Genomic DNA, 20,521 nt, shown 5'->3' with positions numbered 1-20,521 from the left:
TTCAGTTCCTTTATCAAGATGATAATGAAAACGCATGACAAAGTTCAGAAAGCTGGTAGACTTTTAATTCTCCAGAAATCTAGGTAAAAATGTATGTACCAAAATTCTGACCCAGAATTGATTTGACATACATAGTAAAGATTGTTTTATATTAAAATTATTAATATTAAAATACAGTCCATAAAATACTGGCACTATCCTAGTTTAAAGAATGAATTTGTAATATTACAACTTGTTCTGATTATAAAGAAAGGAATTCATTTAAATTCTGTTTCAAAATATGTAGTACATCGACATGAGTGCTACTCTTAGAAATTTTTATATTTACAATAAACATTTTGAAACTTGCCTTTATAAGGAGTTTTTAATTTTGTTGAACATGTCCAGTTTTATTGAATCCTTACTGAAGGTGGCAGGTACGGAAAATAACAAAACCAAAAGGATGAAGAGTCATCTGGGGCTTGCTCAGCAGTATGTGTAGTGGCTGGAGTTGCAAGCTCTGGATCTTGCAGTTATTAATTATGTAACATAATTTACTGTTTCCAGAAGCATTATTTGATGGGAGTAGGCAAAGAGATGGCCAGGGAGTCCATGTCTGATTCCAATTCCAACTATCAAAGTATTTATTTTCTCAGGATCCTCTTTGGAATCACTGCACCTTCCAATTTAGCATTCTGCCTCTCAAAGTGGCTCCCCTATTTATTCCACATGAGCCAAGCTGTCGATAGGAGCAAACTAACCTTATTCCTAAGAGCACTTTAGAGAACAACTTCAGATGAAGAACAATCCCTAACGTTAATTATCCCTCTCTCACAGTCATGAATACCCAGAGTGCTGACAGACTATTTTGGAAGAACATGAGTCATCTGCAGAACCTTAAAGCCTTACACATTTTATTTATTTGTTTTAATTAATTACTTGAGAAATGAGTACTTCTGAGATTTCAAGAAGCCAAACTTGTGGCTTCTGGCAGAAGACTAGATCTGGAGAGAGCTGCTTACTCTGGTGACAAGGAGACAGGCAAGCTGTTGAAGCAGATGAGTCATGAAAAGACTTTTCAAGCTCCATTTTTGGTTGTTATAAAGGAAAGTGAGGCAGGGGAGGGGGGGGCATGTGGGATGTTTTTTCAAAAAGCATTCAATTATTTTTAAAGGAGCTCACTCCGGGGGCTAACATACTCAATGACAGAGTAAACAGAATTTTTTTTTCTTCCTCTTAGAACAATGGTGTTTCCTTTAAAGCAAGACTTTAATTTCTTTAAAATGCATTACAATTTTAAATACTTTAAAAAATATTTTAAATGCATTTAAAAATCCTCCACTGCTTTAATGCCCTCTAGCATGCTACATTACAAGTGTAAAGGCAAACAGATCTACACAGGATTGCAAATTATGATATGGGAAGTGGCTCTAAGGTGGAAGGGGCTGCTTCACAACAAAGGAATATGAATTCCCTATGTAAGCCACAAAATACATGCTTGTGTATTCTTGGAAAATATTAAAATTGAGGAACTGGTCAGTCAAGTCAAAAGTGTATAGCATTTCTTCACACAAGATTTAGCTGACATTACTTTATCTATCGAGCTAATTTATAACATATTAGAGGAACACTAGCCCAACAATCTTAATTATATACTAATATGTTAGAATTAGCATCCATTCTACCAACCTCTAGGGAAAATTTTAAAAGACTAACGTTTTTTAGAAGCATCTTTGAGAGAATTTGATGATATAAAATTACATATGTAATTAATTCCCCCAGTAAAAATTACATTATTCCTTCTCTACAACCTGAGAGCCAAATAAAGGAAATCTTGATCTAAAGAAAAAGAACACTCTAGCCAGGCATGGTGGAACAAGCCCCTTGATCCCCTTGACTCAGGAGACTGGGGCAGGAGGATCAAAAGTTCAAGGTCAGCTTCAGGAATTTATCAAAGCCCTAAGCAACTTAGAGACTGTGTTTCAAAATAAAAATTAAAAAGGGCTGGGAATGGGGCTCAGTGGTTAAGTGCCATGGGATTCAATCACCTGTACCAAACCTAACCAAACAACAACAACAAAAATATACAGAGAGATATTACATTGTAATGTAAGCAATATTTGCTTAGGAATACTTATAACTAAAAAAATGGATATATACTTAATACTTATAGTAATAATTGATCTCACCAAACCTAACATCAAATTTTATGTTTTTAAAAACAGATGTAACTTGTATCTTTAATCCCTCATAATAATACAAATAGGGGAAAATCAAGATTAGGAAAAGATTAGAAATAGATTAGAAATTAGTATAATTCTGAACAATAAGTTCTATACTAGAAATAATTCCTCTAAGAGACTACTTTCAGGTTTCTAACAGAAGAAATATCAATTTAATATTTAAATCAATAACTTGACATTGATTTACTATTTAAATAAATTTAAATAATAAATATTTAATATCAATAACTTTGGTACCAGCTATAGACAAAAAAAGATAAATAAATGACAAGTTAATTCAGCATAGTACTATTTCTATTTATACTGCAGAATGAGAAACCTGTATTTAAAACCTGAGTAGCATAATGTACAACAGAAGGCAGGAGAAAGAGTGGATTTTTGCTGGGCAATCCTAAAAGCATGATATATGTTAAAAATTTTTTTTCAAAGATCTAAAATACAAGATCAAGATGCCGGATTAACAAAAAAGAAATCAATCACAAGACAATTCTAGTCTTGATACCTTGGTCAAATAATTTAATCTCTATCAATCTCCATTTCCTTACGAGTAAAATAAAAGAAAGAATACAAGTTTATAGTGTGTTTGAATCAAATCAAATAGTATGCAGAAAATGCACAACATGATGTAAATAATTAAAAGCTATTGCTATTTCACGATACAAATGCTCCTTCCCAGCCAATTCTCCACGGCTCCTACTTGGGGCAGCTTTTATTCTCCACAAATACATTTCCAGCCAAACAGCTACAGACCAGTTCAGTTCAAAACTTAACTACACTGTAAGGAAATACTTAACTCTACTTGACAATATGCAAGCTGAAAAATTTCAGCAGTGTTCCCATGTCTGCAGATTAGCATCAAAACATTTGATGCATCAGTAAATGAATAAAGGGTTGGTGAGATGGATGGATAGATAGATGACAGTAATATTAGAAAATGTCCACAGTGGAATGTAGCTGTTACATGCACAGGTGTTCAAAGTAAAGTCCTTGCAACTAAAAAGCATGTTTGAAATTTTTCATATACAAAACAGAAGGAAACATAAGTGCTCATCACATTTCATTGAAACCTTTCTGAATCATGAGAAATTCTAACATTCAACTGTAGACAAAGGAATGGTGGGAACTAATCTTAACTAAACTAATCTTTAGCTATTCCTATCTTTAGCTATTCCTCTTCATGACAAAAATAATACTTGGAAGGTGTTACTAAGATATTTGTTGTTTTTCTTTTCAAAAACAGAGAAGACCTAAGCTGTCTGGCTAATGCATGAATCATACAGATGAAATTAACAACTACTTTCCTTTCTCCTATGATATAGAATATTATGACAGTCAACCTCACAATTTTTTCTCTATTAAACTGACCTCATGGAAGAGAACATAGCAATACTTGATGGCACTGAAGAGAACGTATTACAGAAAAAGTGATTCTTTGCATCTTATGCATTAATCTTTAGAAACCAGATCATTCATCTCAAACCCTCAAAATCACATCCAACGGTAGCTTTCCCACTTTTATTCACCCAAGAGCAAGCCAGCAGGCAGATATCGTCTTTTGTATTGTGTCAAAGAAAAAAATATTTTAGAAGAACTTGGGGCTAATTTTTTAAATTCTGCTAACATAGCTAGATACTGAATTATTCCTTTGACTTCTGACCTTGATAATTTGCATCTTAGCTACAACTGTTATTCTTTATGTCTCTATAAAAATATTTTTTGCTGGACACAGTGGCACACATCTGTAATCACAGCAGCTCAGGAGGCTGAGAAAGGAGGATCCTGAGTTCCCAGCCAGCCTTAGCAACTTAGCAAGATTCTGTCTCAAAATAAAAAAAAACAAAAAAGGCTGAGGAAATGGCTCAGTGGTTAAGTGCCTCTGGTATCTGAGTGCATGTGTATATATTTGTATGTATAAATATATATGTAATTTATACACATTTATATATTTGCATGTATAATATATAAATATATATTGCTTAACAATAGAGGAGGTAATCATGATTGTTGATCAAAAATAAGTGAATGGCTAGAATTCCATCTTTTTTTTAACCTTTATTTATTTATTTTTATGTGATGTGGAAGATTGGATCCAGTGCCTCACATGTGCTAGGCAAGCACTCTACCAATGAGCTACAACCCTAATCCCGGGAATTCCATCTTTCTTGAGAAAAATGCATGATAATTATGACAACTGGAGGTATAAATTTTCTGGCACATCATTTTTGTTGTTAGTTTTTTTTTCATTTTTGTGGGGTTTTTTTTGTTTTGGTGTTTTTGCTGTATTATTTTTCAAAATGTGGAAAAGAGCTACTTATGGTAAAATATTAATTCATACATTCCTTTTTAGTAGCTTTAGATTTCACAGGCAATCCTAACCAAATGTACACTACTTCTTTCCTCCTGTAAGTTATCCAGTGGACTTTGAAATATTTGAAAATCCCAGGAAAGTGTCTTTCCTCATGGGTACCCTAGTGATGAGGAAGTGCTGCCTGTGTGTTTGCAGGTGAGGGGACTCGCATGACAATGTGGCTCCACAGCACAGGTCTGGATGGAATGATGCTTAGCTCATATGAACCAAATTCCCAAACATATTAGTAGGAGACGAGGCAATTTCCTAGCACTCTACTTTTTTTTTTTTTTTATTCATAATCAACAGTGATCCTGTTAAACCAGACAGATGAATGCTCAGCTGCCGCTTCACTGCTAATGACAGAGAGGAATAGAGGACATTCGACAATTCTATTCTTAATAATTTTCGATGTATAGTTTAATGAGTACTGACATTTTCAGCCCACATATTCAAAACAGTTTGATGGAATTTGCCAAGGGTTGTAATTTTGTTGTCGCATCCTCTTGCTCTTTGGGGAAGGACTTTGCATCTAAACCCCCAGGCATTGGTTTGGATTCCTGCAGACCCAAGCATATGTTCAAGGGACTCATCATAGCTCAGTCTCGGGTAATTTAGATAATCACATAAAATTAATTTCCCTTCAACGTCAACTGTATTCTCCTGAAACAGGCTTAGAGTATGCATGATGCCACAGAATGGAATAGGACTGGCAATAATGGAGACTGGCTAGAGACCTAAGACTTCAAGTTCCTATTTTTAGGGCAGAAGTATTATTTACCTGTTTGTTTCACTCAAAAGTCCTGAAATTTTTTTATCCATTATTTTTATGGTCCACTATTTTAGATAAAATTTTAATTTTATCCATTATTTTTATTGCCAGAAGAGTTGGCAATCTCTATTAATCATCCATCAAATCTATCCTCCCAAAACTCAAGACTCATAAAATCAAGTATTAAACAGCACAATGTAAATATCACATAGGTCTCCTCTTTTCCACCTGGCAAAGATATTATGCACACATTATTTTTTTTCAATCAAAAGATATTCTAGATCAATTTTAAGTGTGTGACATCAGTATTCTGCTTGACTGTAGCAAGAATGTTGGGCTAGTATTTTTCTAGATATTGCCACAAACCTCAAAATAAGAAAAAGTCAGAATACATTCTTTCTTCTACATCTCAAAATACAATAAATTATTTAAAATGCAGTTGATTAAAACAAAGAGATTTAGATTTTAAAAAGCACCTGATTCTAAACTCGTAACTTCCAGCATAGACTAAATCAACCAGAATCATTTACATAGTTCTTGTGTGGTGACTTCTTGGCTCTGTGCACTCTCCTCCTACCTCTACTCCAGTGCCCAACCAGCTCCAGCTTCTTTCCTTCCCTCCGCTGGTTCCAAGAATATTGTTTCTAGGTCTTTTCCTTTATTAGAGGTAGAGTCTCTGCCCAATGAAATTCCAATTTATTCCCAGGTACACAAAATAACAGGCGATCCTTTGCTCTAAGTATCAAGCATGCTTAAAGTTAATGGATCATTTGGCGAGGCAAAGGAGTTTCAAAAGGCCTTTGTCGGGGTTCTTAACCCTTAGATTTTTGCCATAAAACAGAGTCTACATGGAAAAGCAAGCGTGAGCTTACTAAAGGCAGCTGGCTGAAGGATTTGGACATACTTCAATGTGGGAAAGAGGAGAGGAGCTCAGAAATTTGAAATATGTGTGTGCATACCCCCCCTATATTTGATGCAAGTGGTAGAAGAAAAAGTGGTAAAGAAAAAAGAATGTTCCTCATCTTTATGGGGCAGAAATTGTTTTGTCACTTATTCTGATCAAAGGTGATCGCAAGATTACTTAACAAATAATTTGGCTAATCTGTGAAGATTCAACCATCAAAGCACTCTCTTATCTACACTGCCACCATCAACAACAACAACAACAAAATAGCAAAAGATAAATTTATCTGCTATGGTAGGAAGAAAACTGTTTCCAAAGATATCTACTTCCTAATCTCTGGATCCTATGAATACTGTTTTATATGGAAAAAGTGATTTTGCAGATGCAACTAAATAAAAGATTTTGAAATGGGGAGATTATCCTGGATTATCTGGGTGGGCCCTAAATGGAACCTCTAGTATCCATAGAAAAAAGAGTAGAGACAGAAAGTAATGTCAAGACTGAAACAATATACCAGACTGCTAGCTTTGAAGATGAAGAAAGAGGCCAGGAGCCACGGAATGCTAGAAATGCAGCTCTAGAAGTTGAAAAAAGAAAGAATTATAGTTTTCTCTCCAGAGACTCCTGAGGAAGAAGGCCCTGAGGATACCTTGACTTCAGTCCAGTGAACTGACTTCATACTTGTGACCTTCAGAACTAGAAGAGAATAATATGTGTGCTTTTGAGTTTATAACAAATACTATAAAAAGCCACAGCAAATGAACACACCTACATTAAAATAGAAAAAAAATAGTTTTTAATCATCAAAATCATCTTAGAGAAGGAAAATTCAAGAAAAAAAGACTCCAAATAGACATAGCTGACAAAAGATCCCTACCTGAAATATATAAAGAATTCTTATGAAATAATAAGACAAACCACTTAAGAATTAAAGTGGGCAGAAAGAAAGAAAGACAGACAAAAAGAGATATTTCGTGAATGTCTCCTGGACATAAGAAAAGGGATTGAACCTCATCATCAATCATGGAAATAAAAATTAAAATCACATTAAACTTCATTTCACACTCATCACATTTTTTAGTAGGTAAGACAACTAGAATTTGCACACTCTGCTGGGGACAGTGTATATTGTTGCAACCACTATGGGGTATGATTTGATTCTATCCTAGAAAGCTCAAAAGGGATATACCTTACCACCCAACCATCTCACTCCCCAGAGTACTAAATGTTGGAGAATACTTGTATATGTGCACCAGAAGTTACATCCAATTTTACTCATGTTGTTATACAGTCAACTCCAAAAAAAATATTGGAAACACCCAAAGGTCCATTAATATTAAAATGGAAAAATGTTATGGTACCATTTATACAATGATTAATATTCAACAGAAAAATGAATGATCTATAGTTATACACAGCAAAAGGGTTGAACCTCAAAAAAATACTGAATGAAAAAAACAGTCATAGAAAAAAAAAACCTAGTGTGATTCTAATATTATACTGTCCAAAAACAGAAAAACTAGGTTTTTTTTTTTTGTTTTGTTTTTTGTTTTTTTGTGCCATCTGCTCACACACTGCTCCTCCTGCTGCTACCCTGAGTCATCCATCTGCACACCTCTAGCTACCTGGCTTCTGGTATTGGCTGTTGGTATTTGGAGCTTTTACATGACAGACACAAAGACCAGCCTGAACTTGACTAAAATTTGGATGACAATAAAGCAGTAGAACAAACCAATGAATAGACAGAAATCAAAGGGCATCTGCTTAAAGATGATACAAAACCCTGATTCTTGTAGCCCTTCCACACATGATGGTCTTATAGAACCACCAACAGGATACATTAGAAACTTGCCTAGTGTAGTTAAGAGATGAATGGATACTCTCAAAAGCCTTCAAGTTCAGTGTGCACAAACAGAAACCAAATTCTGAGGAATTTCTGTGATCTTGAAAAGACCTATGCTGTTCTCTCTCAGCCTCTATTTGAAAGTGATTTGAGGTCACGAATGCAATTTATGAAACCACAGAAGAAAAATGTGAATGGAAACCAGGGAAGCAAGAAATATGAGAGAAAATGAAAGAAGAGGTTACAATCAAAATGAAAAAAAGGATGAAGAAAAAGGAGAACCCAAAGAAATTTCTCAGTTTGGGCTGTTTTAAGGAGTGATAAAATACACAATAATATGGTGCAGGAAAATAACAAACCTATTCAAAGCATTGAAAGATATTAAAGTGAAATTCTCAGATTCTGGCCAGTCTACTTGTTATGTCTTAGAATTTCACTTTGAACCCAAAGAATATTTCACAAATCAAGTGTTGACAAAGAAACACAGAATGAGGTCAGAACCAGATGATTTGAATTCCTTTTCTTGTAATGGACCAGAAATTATGAGTTGTATAGGATGCCAGGAAGATTGGAAAACAGGAAACAACATCACTTTGGAAATCATTAAGCAGCAACAACAAAAACGAACGTAGGCCAGTTTGCACCATGATGATTAAAATGGGTCTCCAGTGACCTTTTTCATTTTTTCTTTCCCCTCCTGAAGTTCCTGCAGATGAAGATTCCAATGCTGCTGCTGAAGCTATCCTCGCCACAGACTTTAAAACTGGTCCCTTTGTATGTGAACACATAAGCCAAAGATCACTGTTACACTTTCCTGGAGAACCTATTGATGATGGTGGTGATAGCTGTGATGAAGGAGATAATGAAGGAGAAGAGGAGGGGGAGGAAAGTGATCCAGACTATGATTCAAAGAAGGACCAAAATCCAGCACAATGAGAGCAGCCATCCAGCAGGACGCTCTACCTTGCGCTTCCCTGCAGAAGACAAACTCACACTGTGTGACAAGCCATCTCACCCATGCTACTGTTTACTGTGGGTTTAAATGAGCAGTACTCTTTCATTAACTACCTCAAAGAGATGTTAAGGTATATTGCAGTAAATCTCAGGAAACATTTCTCAATATCAGTAAAAACTCAAACTTTGGGGTCTACTAGCACCACAAGTGTGATAGCATCTTATTCATATCAGACTTTGTAATTAAGCTGGAACACTGCTCTAGATTTGGGCAAGAGATACATTTCAGACCACTGTGCAGCTCCTATCTTACTAGACATACATGGATGATATACTTCCAAGAGCCTAAAGATTTATTTAGATACTTTAAGTAACAATATTATAATAAATGCTATAGATTTAGATGGGATAAAAGTAGAAATAAGAGCTGGGTTTGGGTGGCCCATGCCTATAATTCCAGAGGCTAAGACAGGAGAATCACAGGTTCAAAGCCAGGCTCAGCAATTTACAAGGCTGTAAGCAACCTAGTGAGACTCTGTCTCAAAATAAAAAATAAAAAGGACTGGGCATATGGCTTAGTAGTTAAGTGTCCTTAGGTTCATTCTGAAGGAAGGAAGGAAGGAAGGAAGGAAGGAAGGAAGGAAGGAAGGAAGGAAGGAAGGAAGGAAGGAGAGGGGAGGGGAGGGGAGGGGAGGGGAGGGGAAGGGAGAGGAAGGAAAGAAAGGAAAGGAAAGGAAAGGAAAGGAAAGGAAAGGAAAGGAAAGGAAAGGAAAGGAAAGGAAAGGAAAGGAAAGGAAAGGAAAGGAAAGGAAAGGAAAGGAAGAAAAGAGAGGAAAGAAAGGGAGGGAGGGAAGGAGGGAGGGAGGGAGGGAGGGAAAAGAAAAGAAATAAGACCATTTGGGGGAAGAAAAATGTCATCAAATTTGAGACAGGAGAGCCACATTAAAAATGTCTAGGCTAATTACTATATATATTGTTTCGGATTTACCTTTTTGACAAGGAGAGTAGACTAACTGGATTATAATGTGAGGATGATCTAGAGTTTTTGTTCTTAAAATTTCACGGAGATCATTTTTAGAGATAATAATACAACTGCCTTGTTAAGAGAATTAGTATCTAGTAATACTTAAAAGGGTTCCAATGAACACTTCTTAAAATGCAAATTTTTGTTATATATGAGTACTATCAATTCCTCTCAAAAAATTTTAACTAATTACTTAACCAATCCCAACAGTTTTTTCCTGTTTTGAAACAATTCTGCCTTCTTTGATTTCACTTTGTAACCATAGCTCATCTATACATAGCTTTTTCGAACTTTAAGTTTTTCTCTCTAATGACAAAATCCTATGTTTAATGAGCTTAAAGAAATAGCAAAATAATGATTTTCTTTTCAATCCTTTAGGAAACAGTGGTTGCCCAAGTGAAGAGGTAGATAGTGTTTTTTCCTGTTATATAATGTGGATGTGGTTTCAGAGGAATTGTTTTCTTTATAAAATTGAAGTGCCAATGGATGTTGGTGTTCAACTAGACCATTTCTCCAGTTCTAGAAAGGTTCTATTCCATTCCAGAAATGTGAAATATGTAATGTGAAGTACTTAACAAAACTTGCATTTAATTTTACTTAAAAAAGAATAAAATGGAACATTAGAGTTTTAAGAGGTTCATCCTATGGAGAAAGTTAAGTAAAAGTTTTCTCAAAACTTAGTTGAGCATGATGGCACATACCTGCAATCCCACTAACTCAGGAGGCTGAGGCAGGAGAATCACAAGTTTGAGGACAGCCTTGGCAACTTAGCAAGACTGTGTCTTGAAATAACAACTTATTATTAATAAATAATAATATTTATTATTATGGGTTGTAGCTCAGAGGACAGTGCCCCTGGGTTCAATCTCTAGTACTGAAAAAAAAAACCAAATAAATAAATACAATTAAAATTTTTTAAATAAAATGTGAACCTGAAAATATGCGCTCTTCAATGTTTTTAGATCTTAAGCTGTTTATAGTTCCCAAACATTTGACCCTTTAGTGCACGCCAAATTTTAAATTCCCCCAAATAAAATTAAGAACTACGCATTCCAACATCTAAAAAAATTTCAGAGGAAACTCTGATAAGACTTAGAATTTAAACTGTTCTTTATTTATTCTCAGCATACAGAGAATCACTAGCTACTGTTTTTCCAAGAAATAGTTTTTAAGATGAGTTGCAGCTGTGCTAAATGTGGTAATTTAGATTAACGAAACTCCAGGGATGACTAGATTCAGACAGATTTAACGACCAAAAAGTGTGGGATTTTATAACTCAACAGTTGCACCTTTCGGAGGAAGAAATAAAAAGGTATCTGTCTTCAAGTTTCCAAAATTTCTTCCTAATGGGGGCCTGCAGTTGAGTGGAAAGAGAAGCTGAAGTTACAGGAATGTATAAGAGCTAACTCCATAAAACCAACTCTAAGGGTGCCAACTATCAGCTGATAGAGATTTTCCACGAAAAAGCCTGAAAGAAGCAAGACAAAAATGCATGGAGCTTATTACAGACACTGTAAATTGATTTATGGAACAATTGGGAAATACCAACTTGGTTGTCTTTTCCCATCCAGCCTCCCAGGAAATATGTTAAAAATGAAGATTCCTGAGCTTCAGCTCTGATCTCCTGCAGTAGAACTAATGAAGGTGCCACTAGAGACAGAGATTATGTGCACATACATTCAAATTTAAGACTACTAGGTACTACAGGCCTGACCTGTCCCTTTCAGTGTTAAATTCAGGGCCAGTATGCACCAATATGAATGTAAGGCTCTGATCAGTGTCCTTTCTGGTCAACCATGTCTGTGTAATGCTAGTTTAAAAAAAAAAAAAATTCTGTTACTGTCACCATTATATCCAGGGTGCCAAACTGCTAGGTCATAGAACACTTGCCTAGCATGTACAAGACCTTGAGTTCAAGCCCTAGTACTGCAAAAAAAAAAAAAAAAAAAAAAAAAAGACAAAACAAAAAGAATACCAAATACAGTAGGCAGTACTCAATAAATATTTTTTGAAGAAGACCAGAATAAATACATGGAAGGGCTCGTATTATTATATATCAAATATTATTTGGGCATAAAATCTAACATTCAATAACTTCTTTGAAATGTGGAATTTTAAATAAATAATACCAATTTGCCCAGAATCAAAAACCTAGAAAATGTGCATTTTAAAACATTTTTCAGTTCTGATTCTGGGATTTTAAATACTGAAAAACTTGAGGAAATAGAAAAAGGAAGGTATTTGAAACAGTGCATTTGCTGTTCAGGAAATGCACTGTGGAAAGTGAAAATCCGAGAATAGAGAATGTGGTCAGGGTCACCTCTTCTAGATGCTGGGAATTATGCAGCAGAAGCACAGAGGAAAAGGGATTGCTTTAGAGTTCTTTCTGCATAATAAATCAACTGAAGCAAGGCACGGTGGCACATGCCTGTAATCCCAGTGGTTTGGGAGGCTGAGGCAGAAGGATTGAGAGTTCAAAGCCAGCTTCAGCAACAGTGAGGTGCTATGAAACTCAGTGAGACCCTGTGCTAATAAAATACAAAATAGGGCTGGGAATGTGGCTTAGTGGTTGAGTGCCCCTGAGTTTAATCCCGAATACTCTGCCCTGCCTCCAGCAAAAAAAAAAAAAAAAAAAAAAAAAAAAAAAAAAATCAGCTGAAGAGCTCTTTAGAAAAACACTAGTACTCTTGCCCTTCCTGGTTTTAACTCATTTGGGATGGAACCTTTTATGAGTCATATTATAAAGTGCCAAAGGAGATTTTTATGTGCAGACAGGATTGAAACCCACTGTAGACAAATTTAAGATGAAATTGCTCCTCACCCTAAATGTATACTACAAAATCCTACAGATTCTTAATAACTCACATGCCAGGCTATTCTCTAGACCTGTTAAATTAATCTCCAGGATAAAGCCTGGAGATGTGCATGTACTCGTCAGTTTAGGCTGCAATAACAAAATAACACAGACTGGGTAGCTTAAACAATAGTCATTTTTTGTTTCTCAGTTATAAAAACTGAAGTCCAAGATCAGGGTCAGTTTCTGCTTGAGGTTCTCTCCTTGAATTGTAGAGAGCAGCTTCTCATGTGTCCTCACATGCTGGAGAGACAAAGCAAACTTGAACTCTGACTCTTATAAAAGTGATAATCCCAACATGACAGCTATATCCTCATGACTTATCTAAACCTAATTACCTCCCAATGATCTCTCTGCTAATATAATTACATCTACCACAGCCGCCGCCACTACCCCCACCACCACCACATGGGACAGGTTGCGGGATAGGGGGATGGGTGTTCAGTTGCTGTACTGTATACCCACCTGCCCCACAGTGCTAGAGATCAAACCCAGGGCTTTGCTTGTGTTAGGCATGTGCTGTATTAGTGAACCACACCAAGAACTGCACCTGAAAAGTCTCATAATAATGCTGATGCCCAGCAAAGACTCAAAATTAAGATTCAAAAATAAGAAATTATTCCATTTAGGGAAGAGATAAAACTCATCTCCCCCACTTTCACATCCTTAAAATGCTCCCCACTCATGTCTGAACTATTTCAAGTGAAAAAAAATATTATGTCATAATAACACACTTTCCTGATCCAATATATATTATTCTAAGAGGCAGTCGAGATTAGCTTTTAAGAATTTGAGTTCTATAATCACATGATTCTAGGATGAAACCTCTACAAACAGCAGTCAAATGTGAGACCAAGGAAGGTCCTTAGGCCATCAATTCCTAAGTAGGTACCTAGGTCAGTCATCACAAATTCTTACTTCGCTCTTTGCCACTGAGATGAGATATAGCCTCAGAGCCCTTCTTAATACAGTATTCCAGTTCAAGTAAGATCAACTCTTAAATGAAACCTATTTTCCATCCCTACTTTTAAGACTACATTTTTATGAATAAGAGTTCATCAACAATCATCAAGAATACACGCAATAATAGATGTTGATGAGGATATGGGGGAAAAGGTACACTCACATACATTGCTGGTGGGACTGCAAATTGGTGCAACCACTATGGAAAGCAGTATGGAGATTCCTTAGAAAACTCAGAATGGAACCACCATTTGACCCAACTATTCCCACTTTTTGGTTTATATCCAAAAGACTTAAAATCAGCACACTACAGTGACACAGCCACATCAGTGTTTATAGCAGCTCAATTCACAACAGCTCAACTACAGAACCCACCTATGTGTCCTTCAAAAGATGAACAGATAAAGAAAATGTGGTACATATATTCAATGAAATATTGTTAATCTTTTAAAAAGAATGAGATTATGGCATTTGCCTTTACATGGACGGAGTTGGAGAATATCATGCTCAACAAAATAAGTCAATCCCCAAAAACCAAAGGCCAAATGTTTTCTCTAATATATGGATGCTAATTCACAATGGGGGATGGGGGCACTAGGGAAGAATAGAGTTACCTTAACTTAGATAGACGGGAGTGAAAAAGGGGAGAAGAAGGAATATGTGTAGGAAGGATAGTAGAATGAAATAGACATTATTTATGTATATATATGACTGAATTATCAATGTGATTCTACAACATGTGCAATCAGAAAAATAAAAAATTAGACCTCATCTATGTATATCAAAGTACATAAGTGCATTCTGTCATGTATAACTAATTAAAACAAATTTTTTTAAAAAAGAGTTCATCAGCAAAATTATTTCATAATGCAAAATTGTGGTATATTAAAAATCTCTAAAAAATTAAATAAATAACAGATGATACTGAACAATTATTGCCAATAAAGTCACAAAAAAATATATTGAGTTTTGTTAACACATGTTAACAAACCTGGAAAAAAGATTAAAATTAAGGTATGATTTCCAAAAAGAGGTAGTGACGGAAGCAAATTCAATTAAAAAAAAAGAGACAGAATTTTCCAAAGTCATTATCATCAGAAAATGTTATCAGAGTCTCCTGAAAGCCATAGGTAGTATCCTAACTACTCTATTCTGCCTGCCTTCATTCTTCACATTGCCCTTTAACTTCAGATCTGAGTGGTTATTTACTATTGCAACACTGACGAGCTGAGTTAAATGATTTATTCTGGCTTTGCTTTCTAAATAAATACCATTTCCCTAATCCTCCCATGTATTTTATTTTAGATATAATAAAAAACTGTATAATGCCCCCAAATATAATACTTTTCTAGACATCACTCAGTATGTAATGTATTCTAAATTAGGCATGTAAATTCATCTGTGGTTATTGGAAGGGAATTTGAGGTGTCTATAAATCAAAATAGTTTCTAAATAGTTATTAACAACAGAGTAGAATCTGAACTAACTTCTCAGATTCAGAACAAGTCAGTCACTTTCAATGCTGAATATGTACCTGCAGATGTACGTGTGAGTAAAGTAGCTCTGAGGCAACATGAGCACTGATTAAGGACCGACAGGTTCTGTGAATTGCCTCTTTCATCTTGATAGAACCACGAGTAGAGAGAATTTACTAGGATTCTGATACCACACCAGGCAATTCATCTTTATCCTTTCATTTCATCTTTCAAATTAATCTTACTGGTCCTACTTTATTGGGATGATTTTACAAATTACAACATGATATCCAGAGAGATTAAATAGCTTGCTTGAGACCACAGGCTACTACAGACCTTAATCATCTGCCATTCTAATTTCCAGACAAAAGCCTAATGATAATAAGCAACAGATACGAATATAAAATATGCAATATTCAAAATATTATTAAAATGAAAAAAAGATTCTGAGATTCCAGAAAAAAAGATTCCAGAGCATAAAGGGAATATCCAGAAATCAATTGCAAATGGAAAAATAAATGCCCCATAATGAATTTATGAATTCAATCTTTGTAGAACAATTTTTCTACTTTAAAACATAAACAATGCAATTTACTTACTTGAGCATAAGGGACAAAAATCACAAAGCTGGCTACCAAAGACAGGCTTGCTATTAATTGAAATAAGTGTTTTAAGAAATATGCATCAACCGACATTCCACTGTTTAGCTCAAATAGTCAGATTAAAGTGAATATCTTAACAATGTGAGGAATAAAAAATCAAAGTTCAGTAAAAGATGCCAGAAAGCATATATTCAATACTTTTAAAAGAATATCATGTACTCAGGGGGGAAAATTAAAATGAGAGATTTAAACAGAGTGGTAATCCTTTTTAAAAAAAATTAATGCTGAAACATCTAGGTTATGGGATACTGGAAAGATTACCAGTAAAGAATATAGGAAACCATTACTTTGAGGGCATTGATCTCACCCATTTTAAGAGAGGTTGGTTAGCCAATGTTTATGTCATTTCAGAATTAAAGATTCCTACACAAAGAAGCACGGCATTATCACAGATCTCTTTAATCTTCTTCCTTAAGGAAATGCTTTCAGACATTTCACATACTTCTAATCTATCATTTTAACTAAGCCTATCTGCTAGTCCTCATATCAGAATTTTTTAAAAGATGAAAACAACCAATAACTCTGAATTTATGTTTAACAGCTGTCTTCTTTTACTCCCAATTAGATAAAAATTGAGTGTTCTCATTAAAATAACACATAAGTAGTTCAACAACCAAGAAAAAACATTGGAAGGCATACTTAATAAAGACCGCCCACCCAACAATGAGAAAAACAAAGCTGCCTCCAAAAAGTTAATGAAATCTGTGCTTGCTTCCACAGATTTTGCACTTAACTCGAACGTGAATGACACTTTATTTCTTGCCCTCATAACCACAGAATGGGAAGCATACGTCTAAGATTTTCTATCTTTCGAGCCAAAAATTAGTGATGGGAGAAGCCAGGTACCTTTTATAACTGGAGTAGGTGGTGATGGGTGAGGAGAAAGGCAGAAACATTCAGACTTCACCTAGTACACACTAAATCACAATCAGGCAACCACACTTCTTAATGGATTCAGTCATTTTTTATATTCAGATTGGATATATCCAAAATGACTATGCTAACAGAGCTGGAACCCCCACATAAAAAAATATGAGACATTTTTAAATTACATACTAATTCATATTTTGGTCTTAAAACAAGTTTTCTTTAAATGTACACACAAAATAATAAGCATTCACATTTACAGTGTTACTCGGGGCTGTCCCTGGATCACATAATCAGTGAAACACAGCTCAGTGTGTGCTGTCAGATGGTCCACCAGTGGCACCTTTCTACCCTATTCACTACAGAGACACAGGACAACTGTCGCTTTCCAGTAAGGAAGAATTCTTAATTAGTCAAGCAATTTTCTGTTTTTGTGTTTTATAACATTTAGATTTTATGAAAAAAAAAAAATTTGTTTGGGCTGGGGGTGTCACTTAGTGGTAGAACAGGAGATTACCATATGTAGGCCAGGGGTTCAATCCCCAGAACCCAAAAAAGTAAAAATAAATAAATAAAATTTTAAAATTAAAAAAAAATAGTTTCATTCACAGATCGAGGCAGACAGGGAGAGGTGTCTGCACTTCACAGAAGTATCCTTTTCCTCACTTGACTTCCAAGAGTTAGGCTGTCAGGACCACGAATGGGAGTAATTTCCATGTTGCATAAGAGTTCAGCATACTGCACAAAGGGTGGGCCTGAAACTCCTGGGGACTGTTCAGATAGATCTCGAGGGAACATGCTTTTCAAGAGTCCAAAGAGAGAAAAATAAATGGGCCAGAGGGTCAGGTTTTAACCTGCTGACTTAGTTTGCTGGCTCCTCACACTCAGCAGTGGCCTCTCAGCACCACTTCTATTTAAATATGGTTCATTATTGATCCAAAATCATGAAGATGGAGCTCTAAGATGAGTAATACTTTTTGGCACAAATTTGTATTATTTATAATGCTTCCCACTTTTGGAACATTCTTTTAAATATAGTCTCTTAAGTTCTAAGAAGTAGGAACTGTTTGTCCTATTTGCTTTACCCATTCCATCCATCCCCGGGACTTCCAACTTGGATTTTTTTCTCTTTTATTCAGGACATGCTACCCACTTTAAAATTTTTAATAAAAGTATCTAAGATCTTTAACATTCTAGAACACACAGCACTTTACTTAAGAACTTGGTACAAAGGACTTGGTACGATATCAGAGCTGTGAGCACGTGTAATCTAACAACTTAATATGAATTAGCATGGGGCTATTCTCTTCTTGGAATAGACACACTACAGAAATGAAAAAACACACTAATACAGGGAACAAATTCCACAGAGCAACCTCCTGTTTCATTAACTTTTATCCTCAGAAAGGAAAGTCTGATGGACTAAAAACATACCCATAATTTTATAAGCTACATGGAGCCTCAAGTTTCTAAAGATAAAACGAAATAAATAGGATACCATGAAACTAAAACACAGAAGTAAACAATTATGCACACTGGCTAAGCTTCCAATTTCATCTTCAGAATACTTTTACAGTCTCACTGCTTCTTAATTTATAATACTGAAATTTGCTTAGTGGTATTTTGTAGGTTTATAATGAAGTGCTTCTTCTAAAATACTTCATTTTCTCTTTGTAAAATAGTTTAATGGTAACTACTTGGTATGCCCCAAATACTTGCATAAACCATTTCAAAGAACAAAACTTAGTCTACCATGTGAAACTAATGTCTATACCCTTGTGTCTCATGTCATCACAGGCTATCTCCCTCATTCTTGGGCCTGCAGTCAGTCTCCAAGGAAAAAGAAAACTTGCATCATACACTATCCTGGTAATTTTTAAAAAAAGAAAATAAAAACAGATATATACTTTGAAAGTAATTTTGATTCATGTTCAAAACCATCCATAATAAAATCTGACATAAATATACATAAAATATATCTAATGGGTCTAGACAATGACACTGTGACTATAATAAAGTGCCCAAGAGAGATTTTTGATTAAAATTAGTTCATTTATAGACAAAATGATGATATACTCAATATCATAGGTATAGTCTTAAAAGCAAGATGTGGAAAAGTTACTCAGGTATTGGTTTAATAACTGGTCGTGGGCCTTGTTAGAATTTGTAAATAGATATGACCTCCATACTGAAAGGGTACACTAAACTTATGGATCTCCTGAAATACATTTAAAATATTTCAAACCTATTCACTGAATTATTATGCAATTATATTTGTGTATTTTCAATATAATGATCATAAAGCAATGAAATTTCCCATCATTTCAACAGAAGAACTCGTCTTAGGAAAAAAGTCACTCCGAGAATAGAGCCATCTAGTGGCAAGTGCAGAATCACAATTATGACATCAAATTAAAAGTGAGCTTAATATCGTGAGCAAATATATCATTAGCAACCTAAACTAGGAAATTTTAAAAAAATATTTCTCTTGGGGCTGGGGTTGTGGCTCAGTGGTAGAGCACTTGCCTAGCACCGGCGAGGCCCTGGGTTCAATCCCTAGCACCACATAAAAATAAATAAATAAAGATATTGTGTTCAACTACAACTGAAAAAAATAAATATAAAAAAATAGTTCTCTTTAGGGGAAAAAAAACAAATCAGGTAAAAAAATCAAACTATAAAAATAGATATACTACATATTGCATGGTCTTTATTTTGTAGAATCAAAAAAATACAACTACTCACATATATACAACATAGAATGACAGTCACACACATAAAATGAAAGAAACTAGAATATTAACAGCGATACCAGCCAGAATACGAACAGTGCCCAGCCTCAAGAGTGGGTTAAGCATGATGCTCTGTTCCCCACTTTATGCTTTTCTGCATTTTCCTTGGAGAATACAGACTGCTCTTATAATTAGAAAATGTGATATTTTTAAATACTCTGAGAGAATATTGAAACAAATATGAAAAGACAAAAACAAGCATAAAATCAGTAATCTCTCAAAATATACACTGTTTTGCACTTATAAATGTACATCCTTGTAGATCTAGAGAATTGTTTTCCAAGTTATAAATGAAATACCACCTCTTGATATATGCATTACAGGCTTATATGATTCTTCATCTAGGGATAAATTGCAATCTTCTCAGCTATAAGGGAGAGAATTAAGATTTGAGTGAGCATCAAATAACAAGTACAGAGTATTTATGTGGAGTCTGAATTTTAAAATACAGGTTACTTAAAACCATACTCCTGCAAATAATAGACTAAGGTAAGAAAGTAAAAAGTAATTATTGTCATTTTACAGATGAAGAAATGGAGCTACATATTTATATGTAGCTAGCTCTGCTGCTGCTAAGCTACAAGTCTTCTGAATGCTAGTCTATTGCCCTACATACCATATCAGTTTTGATGCCTGGAACTTAAGTTACCTGCAGACTATTTTCATATTTTTTTCTCAAAGAGCCTCAATGGAAACAACAGCAACTATTCTTATTCCAATTTTTAGGCAGATGTAGGAATGTGCTATAGATAAGATTATCTTGAGTATAAGCAGAGTACAGATTTGATTTTCCTAAAGTATATGGATACTTTTCAAGGGCTTTTTAACTAATGAATACCAAA

The 20,521-nt window shown here is 34.9% G+C and overlaps 1 protein-coding gene and 1 pseudogene across 3 annotated transcripts in view; one reads left to right on the top strand and one right to left on the bottom strand.

The window, feature by feature from the left end:
* The window catches only part of PDE3A (phosphodiesterase 3A), a 330,805-nt gene that overhangs the window by 206,840 nt on the left and 103,444 nt on the right, over nt 1–20,521 (bottom strand). The gene's annotated exons all lie outside the window — the stretch shown is intronic.
* LOC308659030 (nucleosome assembly protein 1-like 1) lies at nt 8,114–8,720 on the top strand (annotated as a pseudogene). Its single transcript has one exon. The product of its transcript is annotated as a nucleosome assembly protein 1-like 1 (transcript).

This window comes from Spermophilus citellus (assembly GCF_964194105.1).
Source record: "Spermophilus citellus genome assembly, chromosome: 10".
NCBI lineage: Eukaryota > Metazoa > Chordata > Mammalia > Rodentia > Sciuridae > Spermophilus > Spermophilus citellus.
This window is presented reverse-complemented; position numbering and strand designations above follow the sequence as displayed.